This window comes from Pteropus vampyrus, unplaced genomic scaffold, assembly GCF_000151845.1.
Source record: "Pteropus vampyrus isolate Shadow unplaced genomic scaffold, Pvam_2.0 Scaffold9, whole genome shotgun sequence".
In the NCBI taxonomy this organism is placed as follows: domain Eukaryota; kingdom Metazoa; phylum Chordata; class Mammalia; order Chiroptera; family Pteropodidae; genus Pteropus; species Pteropus vampyrus.
In genome coordinates this window covers 1124170-1137620 of record NW_011888790.1, presented here as the reverse complement: position 1 = coordinate 1137620, position 13451 = coordinate 1124170, and the positions used below count along the sequence as shown (strand labels likewise).

The 13451-nt window shown below is 40.3% G+C and overlaps 1 long non-coding RNA gene across 1 annotated transcript; it reads left to right on the top strand.

Annotated features, from left to right (window-relative positions):
• The first annotated feature begins 1034 nt into the window (after window positions 1-1034).
• LOC111729587 lies at window positions 1035-7006 on the top strand. The gene is made up of 2 exons (XR_002776295.1): window positions 1035-1235; window positions 4277-7006. It is a non-coding gene; the product is annotated as an uncharacterized LOC111729587 (long non-coding RNA).
• Window positions 7007-13451: the final 6445 nt, after the last annotated feature.

Genomic DNA, 13451 nt, shown 5'->3' with positions numbered 1-13451 from the left:
CCTACTCTGTTTGCTTCCCTGCTACTTTGGGATAAGGGTAAGACACTTCAACTTGTTCAGAAATTTGTCCCCATGACAGCATGGTCCAGTGCTGCTCAAATAGGTTAGTAGTGGGGGTCAGAGGCAGGACCAGGCTTCTAGCCAACACAGATCAGTGTGGATTATCTGAAGGATCACATGAACTCCAGTCCCTTGGGGTTTCATACCGTATCAGAAGGTGCTAACCAGCCCCATCTGGCAACCCACATCTTGCCATATGGAGCTGATGCTCAAGTTTCTCAGAAATTGACTTACTCACCATTTGCTTGTAGCTTGTAAGCACTTTAGACAACAGGCAAGAGAGTTCCCCTCAAACTCAATTCCTGTTCCCCTTCTCCCATAACATTCATGTTTATCAGTGTCATAACTATAAATGATAGTCTGAGGGCAGCCACTTGAAGCCATTACAGGCAAAATTTACCTACCATCTTCTTAGCCTATCACTTGATTCCAATTTGGAGAACAAGTACAGATGGCGGGGCCGGGGGGGATAGTGATACTAGACATTGTTGGAAAGAATAGTACCTTTTGGAGATACGTCCAAAACTCTTTTTTAAAATAAGAAAACTAACACTTGTACAACAAAGGTTAGAGTCTTTCCTTATCTATTCTCATTTGAATCTTTATAATTCTAAGGCAAAAATAAACCTTCACATGTCAACTCCTGTTCAGTAACTTTATAACTAAGTCTAGTTTGAGACCTTGCCATTTGAGGGTCCTGCCTTCTGCTCTCTGCTTTAATTATAGAAAGTAAATCCCTCCACCCCCACTGCTCCCACCTGACTCTGCCTGAAACAAGCCCTTCTCCAGCACATGGGCCATAGACACGAAGCAATTTAACCTCCAGAACAGATGCTCCATTGTCTCATGTATACCCTTGGGCTCTTTGAGCATCTTGAGACCAGATGATATTTTCTTGGGCATTGGTGGTTTGTCTACCTCCTTCCTCCCCTTTTATAAATAATTCACATGAGGAGTATTTCTTTCAGTGTAACTCTTAGTCTTTTCTCTCATCCATCCTTTTATTTCCTGTAGGTGTTTGTAGAAGTCTATAACTTAACTGCCGACCCACACCAAATCACTAACATTGCTAAAAGTATAGACCCAGAGCTTTTAGGAAAGATGAACTATCGGCTAATGATGTTACAGTCCTGTTCTGGACCAACCTGCCGCACTCCAGGGGTTTTTGACCCCGGGTAAGTTTCCGTTTTCTTCAGTGACTTTGCCAAGCTGTTTCTAGCAGTCATGCTCTTGAAGGCAGAGCCTGATGGGTCCTTTTTGCTTTGAGCCGATCTGTGTTTCTCATTCTTCCGCTTTAGGGTGGAAATACTTGGTGCATGAGCCTGCTGTGCTGGGAAAAAAAGCTGTTTGAATCTTGTGCTCTTTGATGCCAGTCGGTGCTTTAGTTAGCCCTGCTCCTCACTACTGGGGCTCTTCTGCCTCTCCACTTGGCTGTGCTTCTTGTCACTGTACCAACTGATTGCACTACTGACACCTGGGGCTACTTTAAAGTAACTGACCAAGTGTTACCCTGCTCCCTAGTGCTTCTAAGAGCATATTCCTTCATTTCTCAGGCACCCCAATTATAGAAATGTGAATGTTTGCCAGTAAATGTAATATATTAGACAATGAAATAGGTGTAAACTCTCAAATGTTGAAATGTATAAGCCCACTGCAGTATGTGAAGGTAGAAAAGATGTTTAACTATCGCCTATTAAGTCAGCTCTTTTCCTCCCACTCTCTTAAACAGTATCTTTTCACCAGTAACACCAGGCTCAGCACACCATGCATTTGAGCCGCCTTTGGCAAGAAGCCTGTCATCTTTTGCTTTAAAATTATGAAACTAAAAATCAAACTTTCATTGGGAAAGGATTCTTCAGTTCTTATACTCTGTGGGAGAGAGGGAAGAATAATGTCCTACGCTGATAGAAAGTGGTAACTTAATTTTTTAGCGATCTCCATGAGAAGTGATATCTTCAGTCTCAATGAGAGGGGCATGTAAGTTAATGAGTAGAGAAACTGGTGGATTATAGACTACTTATTAAAAAATGTAATACTTTTGTTTTTAAATACGGCTGACCCTTGAACAACGTGGGTTTGAATTGTGCGGGTCTACTTATATGTGGATTTTTTTCAATAAGTATAGTCGGCCCTTCATATCTTCGGGTTTCACATCCATAGGTTCAGCCAATCATGGATCAAAAACGGTATTTTTGCATTTCCAACCATGGATCAGAAATATGTACCGTTTTTGATCCGTGATTAGTTGAATCTGTGGATGTGAAAGTCTGACACTTGGATTTTCAGCTGTGTGGGGTTTGGCATCACTAACCCCCAGGTTGTTCGAGAGTCACCTGTCGTATACAGAGTCAAAGACACATGGATGCCAGCAAACTAAAACCATGTAACAATACAGAGATAACATTTTTCATAATTTTATATCATTTAACCTAAATAACTTTTTTATATGGATATTCTTGTTAATGCAGTGATTGGTCAAGCCTTCTAACTGCCCAGCTTTGGTCTTTTCTCCAAGTTAGTGAGAAGTGGGTCCTCACGTGGTATCAATTACTTGAAATAGGAAGTTCAGTCTGTAAGATAAAAAGCGTAAGACGCCTAGTTGACACATGCTGATTTTGCAGTTTACAATAGCTACTTTGATCAAACCAAATAAAGTTAGATGTCTGTAGTAGTGTCTGGCTGACTCTTGGGGTTTAAGGCCAACATCTAATTAAATCTTGAGGATCAAGGGACTTGGGCATCTTGGACTAGGGTGTTTGGCCAGCATCCCTGAGCAGCTGCTGCTAGAACACAGACCTGCTACACCAGCCGGCATCCAGTTGGCCGGGACAGCAGCAGCAGTCACCCCGTTTCTTCTGAGCATCTGGCCTTAATGTTAGAAGGACTCACCCACAGACCTTCCATACAACCCTTAGAGCCCAAGCAGGTCCATTTCAAATGCAGAGGTAGAGCTTAAGAGTCATGATTTGCCCAAGGGGGTCACCCTGTTAAGAACTGATAAGATCTCCTGACTTCCAGGCAAACTTTTTTTTTTTTTAACACTAAATTGTGTTGCATACATTTTAGAAGCTTATAACTAAGATTCTAGATGCTGGTTTTGCTGCTGGTATGAGCTTGAGCTATTGAAACTCTGATTCTAGGAGAAGGGAATGATGTCCTAAGGATGGAAAGCAGTAACTTAGCCATCTTCATGTGAAATGATAGAGAGGAATATATGTGAATGAATAGAAGAACGGATTATAGTTTTAGAACTGATTTTCTTTTAAATGCCTTAGCCATAGCTTATTCTTTCTTATCAAACCTTTAGGCATATAGATTCCCACGGGCCCAATCCAGCCACCACCTGGAACACAGTCACAAACATTCATTTATGTATTGTGTGTGGCTGCTTTTACGCTTCAACAAAGTTGGGTAGTTGAGACAGAGACTATATGGGCCTATAAATCCTAAAATATAATCTGGCCCTTTACCAAAAAAAAAAATTGGCCAGCCCTTGCTCTAAAATAGTTTGTCCCAAGAGATAGCAGATAAAAGTAAAATACAATGTTATTTCTAGCCTGCACATGTAAAATCTTTTTCTAGCCAATCTGTATTCTTTGCATCTGCCATGTCTCAACTCAAGTTACCATTCGGCATTTATTCTTTCCCTGGGATAGCAAAATAAGTTATTTTATGTGCCAGACATTGTACATGAATTGCCTTACTATTTTATGGGTAGCTAGAGGGGTTAATGACTTACCTAAGTTCATAATGAGCCAGATTCAAACTCAGGCCTGCAGTACATACCTGTGCTCTTATGCACCACAGTCTGGGTCTTAACTGTAAAAGAAGAAAGGGCTTTGAAACTACTGGTAGGGCTTTCAGCAAAGGCTAGACTCTTCCATCAGGCTGCTTTATACCTTAGGGATCACCCCCTCCTCAAAAAAAAAAACTCAAATCTTGCCTCCTCCTATAATGCTTTCAGGATTAACCTTACTTCAGCTTCCTTCTCTCCTCTCCACTTGTATGACATCGCCTCGTGCTCACTGCCTTGTGATAGAAATGCCCTTAGTAAGCACTCCCGTTTTGTACTAAGAACTTTGCCACCAGATTCCCTTCTGGTGATGTAATTGTTCCTTTTATGTCTCTTCCTGCTGTCCCTTCCACTTAACATTCTAAATGAAGTACTCGGTGGCTAACATCAGTTTATGTGACATCTTTTATTTTTCTTCCCTAGATATAGGTTTGACCCGCGTCTCATGTTCAATCATGGCAGTATCAGGACTCGAAGATTTTCAAAACATCTGTAGCAACCTCTGCAGTTGGATCTCTGAACACCTTTCTGATGAAGTGATTATAGTAGGTGTCTGTAGCTAGTCTTTAAGACCATGCCTGGAAGAGTTTCTGGACTGGCTTTAAGTCCTGTTCTAAAAGGCAGCCCAATCAGCTGGCTTCCTTGTGCAATGTGTTAATACTGTGAACCCTGCCCGTGTGTCAGGAGTGGCTGTCCCTGGTCTCTTAACTCAGCTGATAACAGATGCTCCTGAGGTCTTTATTCTCACCATACTGTCCCCTATCTGTCTTGGCGCTCCAGTTCCCCATTATTCCTCATGTGGTCAAAGTCTAAATTTATAAATCTATTCAGATAAATGGCAATACTTTAGGGGGGAAATGTTTTTGGTATACAGCTTGACCTGAAATCAAAGGACCTGCATATAGCTTTTCAGATTGAGCACTTCACAATCAAAAGTACTAACATCACATGGCTTGAAGAATAACTTAGAGCTGACTCATCTGATTAAAAACAAGTACATTGTTTTTAGGTTAGGAGAAATATAACATCCATCACAGTGTGATAAGGTCACAAATTCAAAATGTGTCAACCAAGCCCTTTTCTTTTTTTTTTTTTGGAATTCTGGGCTGGTGCTACACTGAAATAGAACAGTAAATTTTTAGTGAAGGCTAATTCCAGGTAGTTATTGAAGGTGATAGCCATCTACTTTCCAGTGGCTGCTAACCACATGGAGTACCAGTTAACACCAGGGCTACTGAGGGAATGTCTCTTCTATGAACACTTTCCCCTGAGCTCTGAAAAATAAAGTGGCTTAGGTTTCTCAGCAGAGAAAAAATTCCAAGGGTTAGTGAAGGTTGTATTTTCTGAGGGCCTTCTGTAGATAGGGCTCTAGTTGGGATGCAGTAAGTGCCTGTCCAGCAGGGAGTCTGGGTTTCAGCCCTACTTGAGGTTGCTTTGACCCTCTCTGCATTTTACTGACATTCTGTTTAACATATAAAAATTTCTTAAAGTTGATGCAAAGTACCAACTACTTTACCCTACCTTCTTCCCTTTCAGATAAGTTCTTCCCGAGTTTTTGGAGTCTTGTATAAGTTGGGCCCCATTAGCTATTTTCCTGTCAAAACCAGATCTTGAGGATTCATCTTCTCTGCTTATGTTCAGAACACCTACATTTTTATGTTTCTTGGCTCAAAGGCCAATTCTGTTTCCACTGTTTTCTTCACAAGAAAACTAATCAGTGATAGGACAGCAGGGGAGGAGGAAGAGTTGTGGTTTATAACCTGTTCAACTCAGGCAACAGTCATTTTAGCTTTAAGATCTTAGGTTGAGCTTTAAGCACTTTGTAAGACATGGCCATAGCAGCTTTTCTATCAGAATTCCAGATAGCCATGATGGGTTCATAGCCATTGGGTTTATTCCTTTACCTCGTGCAATCCCATTAATTGTGGTATTTAGAGGTGAACTAGGCAAATGAAATGAACACCTCTGCTGTGAATATAGGGGAAAAAATTCTTAAAATTTCGTAACTGAAAGCAAACTACAATGTTGAATATGGGTATTGGCTTCATTCTACACTTTTGATTCATAACATTAATCAGTCAACTTCTACATTAATGCAAGTTGACCATAGTTATTCCTGAATAAAAAGAAACCAACTCTTAACCAGGTCTTGTACTGTGATGTTATATTATTAATTTATGATGCTGGTTCCTGAAAGTCGTAAGAGTAACACACAAGTCAGCTGCCAATAATCTCCCTGCCACACTGCTCTTACATTCAGCAGACTCCTGTTTGGGTGGTGGGGATGTGGTTGAGGCCCTCTCTGCACCTCTCTTATATTTGGTACATTTCCTACCTAATTTTTGAATGGCTTCTAATTTGACTTTCTCTTGGACTGGCTTCATTCTGGATCTGTGCTAAAATCTAAATTCATTTTTTTGTTAACAGGCCTAGCAGACTACAAAACACACTGAACTTTTCAGAATGTCTATGTACCCACTGCAAGAGGCTTGCCTTGTTTCTCTCTTAATTGTACTGATTTAAATTTTGATTATTTTGAGAAGGCCAGGTTCTTATCTGTGTCCTTCAGAATAGACAACTCTATTAGTAATGAACAGAGGCCATAGGAATGAAGAGACTTTGCCTTATAAGATTACCTATTACAAAGCTCTTCCTCAGACAACAAAGTGGGCAACACCTTTTGAATATCTCTGAATTCGACCAACGGTGCTGTTGCAAAATACACTTTTTTTGTGGTCAGTACATTTTTTTGTCAATAGAAATTGACAACACTTGGGATTTTGTACAAAATAGTAACCATAGTCACGGAAGTTATACCTTAATCTGTAAGATATTCTTAAACTTAAGTGTCTAAATTAAGGATTAGTACTTTTTTAACAAAAGATGAATTGTCCCAGGATCCTTATTAAGAAAAAGCAAAGGGTATTTAAACTGATCCACCAGTGGAACTTGATGGGAATATTTGGGTTCTTTAGTTTTACCACCACTTTGGTCCCACTGAATTTTGTGACTTCCTGTGTTCTCATCATCTGTTCCTAGAAGTTATTCTGTCCTGGCTATATGTCACTTTAGTCATTTGACTTAGAAAGTGCCCTTCAAAGGACCCTGTTCACTGCTGCACTTTTCAACGAATTAAAATTTATTTCTGTTCTAGTGGAAATGTGTCCTTTGTTTTAGTCCACAAGCAGTAATTTTAACGTGATGCTGTTTTAATGATTTAATCACTCACCTAGTACTGAAGGATGGGCCGTTTCCACACCGGTTACCATAGTCTTTACCTAGACAGCTCTTCTGTGGTCCCTGCTGACCGAGATCCCTAAGTGAGCACCATGGAGAAAATCTTTCCTGAAAAATCTGTATGCATTTACAGGTTTGGAGAAAAATTGTCTAACATTGGCTGGCTTTAAATTAGATAAACTAAGCTCACCTTTGAAGGTGCTTTGCCTTGATGCTTTGTCTAGTCATGTGATCAGTTGCCCCAAATACAGAATGACTTCATAGGGGAGTTGGAAAACTTTCCTAAAAGTTAATATTTTAGGCTTGCAGGCCATGTAGTCTTCTGTTGCAACTACTTAACTCTGCTGTTGTAACATGAAAGTAGCCCTACTTAATGAGTAGCTGTATTCCAACAAATCTTTATTTACAAAAACAGGTATACCATGATTTGCCAACCCCAGACCTAGTAGGTTGCCTCATATTATAAATTATGAAGGCAAGTAGAGCTGTTAGAGTACTCCCATGAAGTTGTGAGATTACTACTAGAAAAATAGGTAACAGGTATATCACAATGCCTAGCCATCAACGAGGGGGGAAAAAAAAATCTATTTGCATAGAATCACAAAGTGAGCATAAGTATAGACTCTACCAGATCCATTTTTCTAATTTGCCCCACTTATTCTCACTGAGACTACCCTGCCCTATAGAACCAAATTACCTGTGGAATATTCTTTGTTTCATCTTTCTCTACTAACAATGAGTTTAAAGAACTGGTCATATGATTACCCTCAAGTCTGTGGAGGCGAGAACAGACAGGCCCCAAGCTGAAATAACTGTGCTGAGACTGCTCCTGATGGCCTAGGAATTATGTAAGACAAGATTTAAATCTGAGACGTGGGAGATTGCTCTTAGAGTATCAGAGTAGATAACCATTCTAAATCTTGGTCTTTGAAAGTTCATGACCACCTTCCACCCAGGAGACCTGAGGTCCATAGATGCCCTCTTAACTTGCAGCTCTCTGATGCTGATAGGTCCTCACATGGTAGAGAGATACAAAGGATACTTGTAATTAGTATTTATTATGATAAAAATAGCTCTGCAGGATGGGTTTTGTTTCTCCTCAGCTTAATTTACCCAAGCTCACAAAGCTAATTAGTCCAAGAGTCAAGATTTCAAAAATCTGGCTTCAAAGCCATCTTTCTGTTAAACTGCTATCTCTGTGATCTAAGGATTGTCCCCTCCATCATATTCCTGAGTGCCTACTCTGCCTGATAGTGAGCTTGGTTATGAAATAGTTATTCTATTCCTAACCTCCAGGACATTAGGTTGAAAAGAAAAAAAAACTTCCAACCAAGAATACTCTATCTGGCAAAGTTATTCTTGAAGGAGAGAAAAAGTTTTCCAGGCAAGAAAAACGGCTTTAGCGTCACCACTAAATCAGCCTTACAAGAAATGTTAAAGGGACTTCTTTAAACTGAAAAGAAAGGGTGCAATTAGTAACTTATGAACGTATAATTCTCACTGGTAAATGTAAATATATAGTAAAAGTAATGAGTCAATCACATTAAGTTAGTGTAAAGGTCAAAAGACAAAAGTAAAAATTAAGGGATACACAAGATAAAAAATGTAAAATATGACATCAAAAAGGGGGGGAGGAGTAGAAGTTTAGAATACATTCAAATTTAACTTATATATAAGCGTCAGGTAACCAGAAGGCAAAAACCTATACTGTATACATAAAAGAATCTAAGCATATGCTAAAGTCATCAAACCACGAACAGAGGAACTACGAGACAGCCATAAAACAACAAAATGGCAATAAGTACATACTTATCAGTAATTAAATATAAAGACTAAATTCCCAAATCAAAAGACAGTGGCTGAATGGGTTAAAAAAAAAAGCCACCTTCCACTCCCACCCCTATCTTTATGCTGCCTACAAGAGATTTCAGATATAAGGAAACAAAGTGAAAGGACGGAAAGAATACTTCATACAAATGGAAATCAAAAGAAAGCTGGAATAAACTTTAAAACAAAGACTGTAATCAGAGACAAAGATGGGCATTACATAATGATAAACGGATATATCCAACAAGAGGAAGAAACATTTATGTACCCAATATAGGAGGCACCTAAATATATAAAGCAAATATTAACCTTCTGAAAAAAATATATAGAACTTGTCCCTGATACCTATATTTAAAGGGAAACTACAGTTTCAGACTAAAAAGGGGAGGTATCACTACCTTTCAAGTGGCATCTTGTCTCACTCCACAGCATGGCTATTGGAAAATAAGTCAAAACAGCTCCTCTCTTTGTACCTCATTTAACTTTCCGGCATGGCTGTGGTAAGCCAGTGTCCAAGTGGCTCCTGATGATCCCCCACAATGCATCAGCACTGGCCCGTGCAACTAACAAGATAGAGTATATGTGAGAGTGTGACTTCTGAGGCTAGATCACAGAAGACACAACCACTTCCATCTTGCTGTCTCTCAGATTACTCTGGAGGAAACCTGCTGCCATATCATAAAGACACCAGAGCAGCCCTGTGGTGAGGTCTGCGTGGTGAGGATCTGAGGCTTCCTGCAAATGACCAGCCCAACCTGTCAGCTATGTGAGGGAGCAGTCTCAGATCTTCCAGCCCCAGTCAAGTTCACATGACGACATCCACCCCAAGCCAACATCTTAACTGCAACCTCATGAGAGACCCCTAAGCCAGAACCATCCAGCTAATCTCCCAAATTCCTGACCCACAGAGACCACAGGATATGTTTAATGTTTTTAGTTGCTGATTTTGGAGTAAATTGTTATATACCAGTAGATGACTAACATAATGACCAAAGCTGGTTTACCAAGAGAAAAACTGGGGCAAGCCTTTTGTCAAAACCTATCCAACTGTAGTTACCTGGGACAGGGCAAAGCCATCTAGTGGGAGAGATACAACTTATCTCCAAAGAGAAAAAAAAAAAAAAACATCCTATGGACATTATATATTTGATGAATATAAATAAACACTGGCTCCCGGCTATTGTTACTAAAACCAAGTAGAAGCTGCTTTGTTGAAGTAGTTGCTAAAATGTAGTTCCCAACACATGTTGGAAAATATTTTAATGGATTCTGTTGGCTGGCAGGCTCCAGTCACAAATCCAAGTCTTCTCTCCAGGGGGTCTCCATAACACACAAGCTGGTGTGGGGGAGAGCAGAGCACAGGGGCAGAGCAGCTCTTAGCAGCTGCAGCATGCCAGGATTCTGGCTTGGTTTCTGAGACACCTGTTGTCCAAATCAAGATTATCAGTCACTACTCCCTTGCCTGGTCCCAAAACTGGGAAAATTGCTCAGAAGTGCAATTGATTCTGTTTCTGCTTAGGTCCCTGCATGAGCACCCCTAGTCCCAGCTGTTCCCAAGTAGCTGTTTTGTGTACTTTTCTTCTCCAGTGCCTCTATCTCCTCAGCATCTCCCAGAGTAGGTGAGCAGCAACTCTATTAGGTCTGAGATCAACCTGACAACCTGGATTCTTTGAGCAATCTGGAATGAAAGACTACTGACCGAGTCGTCTATCGGCAGCCTTCAGCCTTTGACTATGCTTTTATGGATGCTGTCACAGAAAACGGAAGCCTGGGTGCCAACTCGGGTCCTCTGCACAGTAGGGGAAAACAAACACTGGGGCCTCGGTCATCTTGCCTCTTTCTTCTTCCTGTAATGCCACGGAAGGCCCTAGTTAAGAGTTCAGCCGGGGTGAACACTGACTACATACATGCACGAGAGGCAGGAAGCTGCAGCTCAAGGTCAGACTATACAGGAGCCTTTTCCTATCTCAAAGCAGCCCCAGTGGCTACTACCAGACACATCTATGAAATGTTTCAGTCCCACAAATGTGCCCTGCAGCTGGGAGAGATACAAAGTAAGCTGAAGATATGGTCCAGTTCCCCAGGAGATTACTATCTTGGGGGAGGATTCACATGCATAACAACACTGACCAGAAACAAGGATGAAGGCCCCCAGATTGCACTAACACGCGGCTCTCTGGTCTGGATGTCTCAGCATCACTCTCACCTTACAGGGACATGACGGCACGAGCATCCCTAGTCCCAGCTGTTCTGAGAATGTTGGTGCTAACTTGTCAGAGAAGAAAGACAATACTCTGCCACTTATTTATGGGGAGCAAAAGGGAAGGCACTAAATATGATTTCTTGATCTACCAATTGTCCTGGCATCATCAGTGTTTTGCTTATAACTCCATTTCCTTCCCTGAGTTTAAAAAACAAAGTCTCTGCTTGGAAAAGTGTGCTGCTTGGCTATCACATCAGAGATGATGCTTCCAGCTGAATTTCAGTGTCAACATGATTGGTAAGCATCTTGGTAAAGCAGACATTAACACTCCTGTAGGAACGAGAACTTGGAAAATAATACCACCGTGCACCATATCGGGCTGTACAGAGTACAAAGTATCTTCACATTCATCATCTTACTTGGGCCTCACATCAGCCCCGTGAGATAAGCAAACATTTTACAGGGGAAATAAACTGGATATGATCCACAGCAACTGCCATTGTAAATTTTAACCATGCCCTTGTTATTGAACCCTAGTTTAAGTTCTTTGCTCAAATAGAGGAAAAATAGCAACAATGACGCTGATAAAACATGCTGCCAAAAGACATCAGAAACCAGTCCCCATCATGTAGGAAATTTTTATGTAAGTTATTAATTCTGATTGGTAACTCTTACTCATCCTTAAGATCTCAGCTCTAAATCACTTCCTCCAGGAAGCCTTCTCTAATCACCTAAATAATAAACTCTCATAAAACTGTCCTTTATCTTCATGACACTTACCAGTGTGCATAACAGGTGGACTCTGGTTTCCATGAAGATAAGGGCTGTGATGTTCTTTCTCACCGTAACTACCCAACACCTAACATCCTCAGGGGGATTTATAAATATTTGTTGAATGAAAAATAAAACACTTGGTGTTCTACTCAACTTTCTTTTTTGTGCAAAGAACAGAATATAAACTGAAAGTTTAAAACAAAGGAATGGTTATAAGAATACAGATTTAACAGAACCCAACAGTAAACCAGATACACTCATTCCTCAAATATGATTACAATTAGTTCCAAGGTGTTGGCTGGGAAAGAAAAAAGGAAGGGGAGGGGAGGAAGAGGAAGAGGGAGGAGAAGAAGGAAGGAAGGGGAAGGTATCATAACAGTAATTCTCATTTGAATAAATGTAAACCCTACTGTTATTTCCAATATGAAAGTAAGCTTAAATGTTAGAATATCATTGACCATATGCATTAAAGCTATACACTGTAGATAACTGTAAACTGTAAATTCCTGAGGGAACCAAGAAGTTTGTAGTAGCAGCAACATCAGTGTTTGTCCCTTGGCAAGCTTTTCAGACATTAGGCAAAACTAAGAATGTGTAGAACTCACTTTTCTGCACAAATTAACAGTAAATTTTTTAAGGAAATATTTCAATACGAGGACCTCGTTTTGTCTTGAAATGTCTTCCAGCAGATCCTAACACTGTCCTTTTCCAACTACCAACTTCACAACAAAAACTTTTTCCAAGACCTGTTTATTGTGTCTCTGGCTTCAATAGCCTTACTTGCAAAAGAAAATATTAAAAAGCAACCTGGAAGAGGAAAACGCAAGGGTGACACAGGTCAGAAACAGTGTTCCTGGCCTCACTCACACCTCTACATACTAGCTGGTTATCGTCCTTGAAGCTCACTCCCTTCCCCAGCACATGCCTACTCCCATACAAAGTTTATTTGGAAAAAAGGCAGTGGAACTTGGACTTCTCTGGAGGCTGAGACCCAAGTTCCTCGATTTCTATGGCTGCCCTTATATGCTAGACAGGCATCTTAATTATTGATAATGCATTAGATGACATGCTCAATTTTACCGAAATATAACTGACTTTGAACGTTTTCCTTGAGAGATCATACATGCAGGAAAAAGTTGAAATGTTGGCCATTTTGAAAAGAATCTGAAGACACTATAGTTGAGTAAAAAAAAAAAAAAAATTTGAAGCTGTTGCCTCCCCTCCTGCAATCATAATACTTCATAAAGATTCTAAGTTTTGGAACGACACTACAGTTTGCTGCTCCAGAATTCATAGAATTTAAGCAAAATTTTTTTGCTTTTTTATGGCACTTGAAAATCATAAAGTCCTCTAGGGCAGAGTCCCCTACAATCCATTTCAAAGGAACCACACAAATCTTAATTAATCCCACATGTCCATAGAGGGTGTCTAAATTGAGGAGAAGTACAAACGGGCCCAGATCTGTGCCACTCAAGATGGAGGCACATTAAAGGTCAAACCCATTGTTTAGAAGGTAAAAAGTATCTAACTACCCTCATTATAGTAACTCCCTCTCCA